Source organism: Corvus cornix, chromosome 15 (assembly GCF_000738735.6).
Source record: "Corvus cornix cornix isolate S_Up_H32 chromosome 15, ASM73873v5, whole genome shotgun sequence".
Taxonomy (NCBI): Eukaryota; Metazoa; Chordata; class Aves; order Passeriformes; family Corvidae; genus Corvus; species Corvus cornix.
The window spans coordinates 1,118,333-1,123,972 of NC_046345.1; positions in this window are offsets into that span (position 1 = coordinate 1,118,333).

The following is a 5,640-nucleotide window of genomic DNA, read 5'->3' on the forward strand; positions in this document are numbered from 1 at the left end:
TTTTGTTCTTTAGCCTTTATTTCCTGAAGACACAGTGGAATGGTGTTGGATTTCTGAGTGCCCACAGGTCCCCTGTTCATTCTGTCGGGTGCTACAGCAGCGTGCAAGATGACCTGTCCTTGCCCAGATAAATCAGTGAAGATGCTGCAGCTGTTGCATTCCTTAGCATGATTTAAAACTGGAATAACTAAATAATGGCTCTACGAGAAAAAACTCATTTCCTTTTCTAACTCTGTTTCAGAAGCTCCATATGCTGTGTTTCTGGAGTCTCCCATTGATAACCAGCTAAAAAAGCCTAATATTGACAGTGGAAGCTGCATAAGGGACAGAACAGGAACCAAATAATTTTTCCCTTTTTTTTGGCTGCTGTTCCAAAACGTACCTGTGGTGTTTCACATCTGCATCACTGATTCCCAAAGCTCACACAGGCCCAGGACAGAGCTGGGTTGTGCCTCTTCCGTGGTGTTCGGGGAGATTGATGGAGATTTGGCTTTCAGAAGTGTTCCTTGCTCTGAAGGACTGGCACTGCTGGCAGCACCTCCCACAGGAGCACTGCTCCTGCTCTCAGACACCATCAGCTTTGGGCTCTGGGTACTTACCCCTTTCTGATCAGTGAACTTAAATGAAATGCACTGTTTTCCCCCAAGTTCTTAAGTTTTATCAACAACATTCATAAATTTCCCATCTGATAAGGGATAGTTAAAGCTGAGTTTAATGACAGGAGAATAATCTGCAGATTAGCAGAGAAATCAGGTGTCTGGCAGTGTCAGAGGCTGTGCAGGCAAACCAGTAAAAGTGCTGTTCAGGGGAAAGGCTGAGCAGCAGCTGCTGGGTCAGCCTTGGCAGCGTGTGGGCAGAATGTGCCACCCTGCTGCAAGCACACACTGAGTGCCCCTGTCCTCTGCAGGGCCGTGCTGGTTCTGCCTCTCTGGAGATGAGCTGAACATGCAATCCGTTGTATCATTTAGCTTTTATTTGGGATGACTTGGCTCAGCTCCAGGCTGAGTAATTATGACCATTTATGAATATTAATCTGACATTTCTCATCAAAGGGATGAGGCCTTGTAGTGACTCAGAGGCTTTGCTGGTTCTTCCTCCCCATCTCATCTTGCAGTGTTTCCACTCCAGTTGCAGAAATAAGGCAAATCAATTAATTTTATGACTCTGCACTGCAGCTCATTAATGAAATAAAGTTTTAGAGTTTGAGTTTGGTTACATTCACTTCTTAGGTTGTTCCAGTGCAATGGAAAGATCTGGCAGGAGTTACCCTAATGGATGCTTTTAAGCCTCTGTCTTTCCAGGTGCCTTAAATTCAAAGCACTACACAGAAAAGTACTTGTTCAATGTGAGAGGAGGTCTCTGAGTAAAGTTTGGTACTTTTGCTTGTAAAGAATTGTAAAAACAATTAGCATGTACCTTGCAGTGCCTACCCAGGCTATAATCAGGGAGGAAGGATGGGTGCCTGTGTTCCAGCTGAGATTAGAAGGTGGGTGCATTGCTCATCTAATTGTGGATATTTCCAGAGTACAGCCAAACCTGTTTCTCCTGCCTTTGTGTCTATATTGAATATCCCTCCTCAGAACAGGGGAGTCTTTTTTTCATTTATTCCCCTTATGTAAACCTCCAGCGTGAGTTTAGTTACAGTAGTTTAGACATCCATCACTATTTCCCTCAAAAGTCTGTAGTCACCTCCGAGTTGGTTTTATTTGTGTATTTTTGGTGTTAACAGAAGTTGCTCAGGGCTGACATGAGACAAGGTTGCTCAGCTTAACAATAAACCCATGTTAGAAGCTGCACAGAGTTCTTAATTTCCAAAAAGCAATTTCAAACACCAAATATTATCCCAGTGATTTTGTTTATATGCAGAGCAAGTTACGCCACTGCAGCAAAGCCCTCTGGGGAAGCAGATTAAAACACTTTCCATTTGAACAGTCAGTGGTTTGAGACAGGTTCACTTCTGAGGAAGCAGAGAATTTGTAAACCAACACTGCTGGGGGAACAATGCACATACCTGAGAGCGTGGTACCCGCTGGCCCGCATGCAAGGATGGACCTGCAGGGAAAGAAAAGAGATGAGAGTTAAGGGCAGAAGCTGTTAAACAGAAAATACCATTCTTTGAGTATTTTCCTACTTCCTCATGCATATTTTTCATTAAACATGCTTCCTTTATCAAGATGTTCTCCTCCAGTGAATAAGTTCAAAATATGCCCAGAACACTGCAGGATGTCCTTCAGTGGAGGGAACGCCTGTGCCCAGCTGAGCTGTGTCTGCAGTTTGTGGGGACAGGCTGGAGTCAGCTCCAGGATGGAAGAACCTCAGCCCAGGCGGGCACAGGCAGTCCCTGGCTGGCTCTGCTGCTCCAGAGCTGCTGCCAGCAGCGTCCCCAGCACGGAGCCAGCCTGCACAGCCTGCACAGCCTGCACAGCCTGCAGCCCCCTGGGACCAGCACGGACACTCAGCAGCCACCCCACAGCATCCTCTGAGAGGCTGCTTCTCCCCCTGCAAGGGGGTGTTAGCCAGCGATGGGATCTGGTGACACGAGTCCATAAATCACTTCTGACAGGGAACAGAGCGCTGCCATGGACAAGGGAAAACGAGGGAAATACTGCTCAGGCTTGTGAAGGAACTTCAAACAGGTAATGCACTTTCTGAAAGCTGAGATACATGTGCTCATCCTGAGTGACAGCCCTGGGACAGGCTGGACAGTTGTGGAGTCTCCTCTAGAGCCATTCAAAACCTGCCTGGATGTGACCCTGTGCCACCCTCTCTTGGTGACCTTGCTTTAGCAGGGGCTTTGGACTGCACGAGCTGCAGAGGCCCCTCCAGCCCACAATCCCTTCTGATCCATCCCATCAGCTTTTCAGAGCAGTTTTCTCTTGGCTCTGATCTCAGGAGACCCCAAGGCCCAGATTGTTCTGTCTGCTGTAGCCATGGAAACTGGTTAATAGCGTGTGCCAACACAGGAACCATGGCACGTCTAAGTTACAATAACTGATAACTTGATCACAATGACAAATGGCTTCACTGTCAGGCAAGGTGCTCGGACGTGCAGCTCTGCAAAATGAACATCTGGGAGGAGCAGCGTTCTGCTCAGCTGGGAGGAAGGGGCTCCAGGGAGGAGATGCTCAGGGCTGGTGTCGCTCCCAGTTCCAGGCAGATTGTTAGGCAGACACTGAAATAATTACAATGTGGGAGAGGGTTCCTGTTAATTGACTGCACATTTTAGAACTCTGTCAATTGTATTAAAAGTCTAGAGATGCCCTAATTTCTGTCTCAACAGACTTGAATCTCGCTAGTTCAGCCTTTACAGCTTTCCCCTTTACTGTCCTACAGTGGCCCCCACTCAGTTGTGCAGTGATTAATCCCAGACAGAGCCAAAACCCAGCCTGGGGCTGCCTGGGGAAAGCCTGGCAGGGAGGCTACTGCAGGCCATCAAAAGTTTAATAATTTCAAAAATTATACCACACATGTGCACAATCCTCATCATTTCTGAATTCCAACTCATCAAATTGATGAGCTTTAACGTGATGAAATTGTTCTGTGTGATACAAAACTGTCCAAATTCAAGTCCTTATAAAAGCATGAAGTGCTACAATAATTTAAAGTGGGCTTTTCAAAGCACTCTCATGTTGCTGGAGCACTTCAAATATTTTTACAAGGATGTCAAAGCAGAATATGGTCAAATAGCCTTTTGAAGTAAAAGCAGTAGACATCAAAACATACTCCCCAGACTGAGAAAAACACTTGGAATGTCTTGAAAAGTAAAAATTCCAGCTCATCTCCAGCTTGCAGCTTCCTGAAGCAGAAGTGTATTTGTTGATGGAGTTAAAAGCAAGAGATTTGTCCCCTACGGATGTAAAAGCAGGGTTCAGGTCATGTAAATATCCCCACTCAAGAGAGCAGCTGGCTGTCAGTGCCGAGGTGTCTACTCTCCCTATGCCCAAAATCTGTAGTTTTATGTGTGTCCATGCACCTGGTGTGCCAGCCTGGGCAGCAGCAGAGCAGGTCTGAGATACCTCATGATTTCTCAGAGGTGATTTATTCTGGATCCAGCAGCCTGCTGTTCATGTTTTTTGGAGAAGATGGCTAATTTGGGGTACAAATTCATTTTGTTTGGTTTTGCAGATACGAGTAAGACTTGACAGGAGCTGCTTCCAATTAAATTTGTGCTAGAGAACTACAGAATGTAGTAGGAAAATATGCCATGATAACACCCCCCTTCAATTTCCTCTTTAATTTTTGGTACAATAGATGGATTTTCTCCTGCCTTCTGGAGAAGAGACTAATGCATCCCTGAAGTTAATAAAATGATATGGGGTCATTTTTATTGAAAGAAAGTTAAACATCTGCTGTGTCTATTGCAGTATATTAAACAATATTTTATTATTCTCACTTCCCTGACGTGATTCATGCCCCTGGCAGGCACAGAGCCCCATTGTTTGCTTTTCATATACATGTAGCAATTTAAAATGTGCCTGTGAAATAAAATCTAGAGATAACGACCAGCTGCAGATGCAAAGCAGCCAAGGACAGGGGTACTGGTGGTCCCTACCTGTGCTGTGTGTGCCCACCCAGCCCTCCCTGCTCCCCTGTGGCCCTCAGTGCAGGGGGTGCTGAGCTGATTCTCTTCCCCTTCAGCCTTGTTGGAACTGCAGCAGTTTTGGTAGCGCTGCACATCAGCTCTGGGGGAGCACGGGGCAGAAGGGAGGCAGAGGCGGATTTTGAGTCATTTCTCATCCAGTTTGATGGAGGCTGGGAGCCCAGGGACAGCATGAAGGAGAAGCACTTCAGTTCATGTTAGCGTTTCCTTCTGCCCACTCAGAGCCCTGGCTGTGCCAGCAGAGCCACGGAGCTGGAGCAGCCGTGGGAAGGAGCGCGAGAGGAGCCAGAGCTGCGCCCCAACACCACTGACAGAGGAGGAACTCTCTGCCCCAGGCATTTGCCCCACTCCAGATACTTCACAGAGATGTTTGCCTCCAGTTGCCAGCATTTGGAACAGATGTGTTTACAGTGGGCAGAGTAAAGTGACAAAATGCTGACAGGCTGACAGCACAACTGAGCCATCAGCTGCTGGCACGAGCTGAGTTAAAGCAGGCAGCGGGTTCAAATGGTGTCACAAAATGCCCCTTTGTCCCACAACTGCTCTTTCTTACACAGAATCACCTGGCTTCTGCTCATGAACTGAAATAATGCAGCACCTGCTCAGGCCAGCACCTTGCTCTTGGGCCAATCTCTGTGGTGGCAGCAGGGACATTCCCTCCAGCTCAGCCCCCCAGCCTGGGAGGAGAACTGCCACACCTCAGGGGAGAGGGAGGCAGAGGAAAACCTCAGCTCCACACCTGACAGGACTTTCTCAAGGTGAAGGAACAAGTCTGTGGCAATTATCTGTGCCTCAGCTCCCCTCATTTGTGTAATTATTGTAACGACCCTGATTTATCTGATGGGCATTTTGAGGCTCTCTTTAATTCATTAATGTATTAATGCACCTTGAGAGTCTTTGTTTTAAGGGATTAAACCAAGAATTAGAACAGAATCGGTGTCTTGTCAGATCCAAGACACCTTCATAGAAACTATAATCACAGGCTTAGGTAATTACTGTGTTTCTTTTCCAAGTGTGGCAAAATAAGACAAATGAATAAT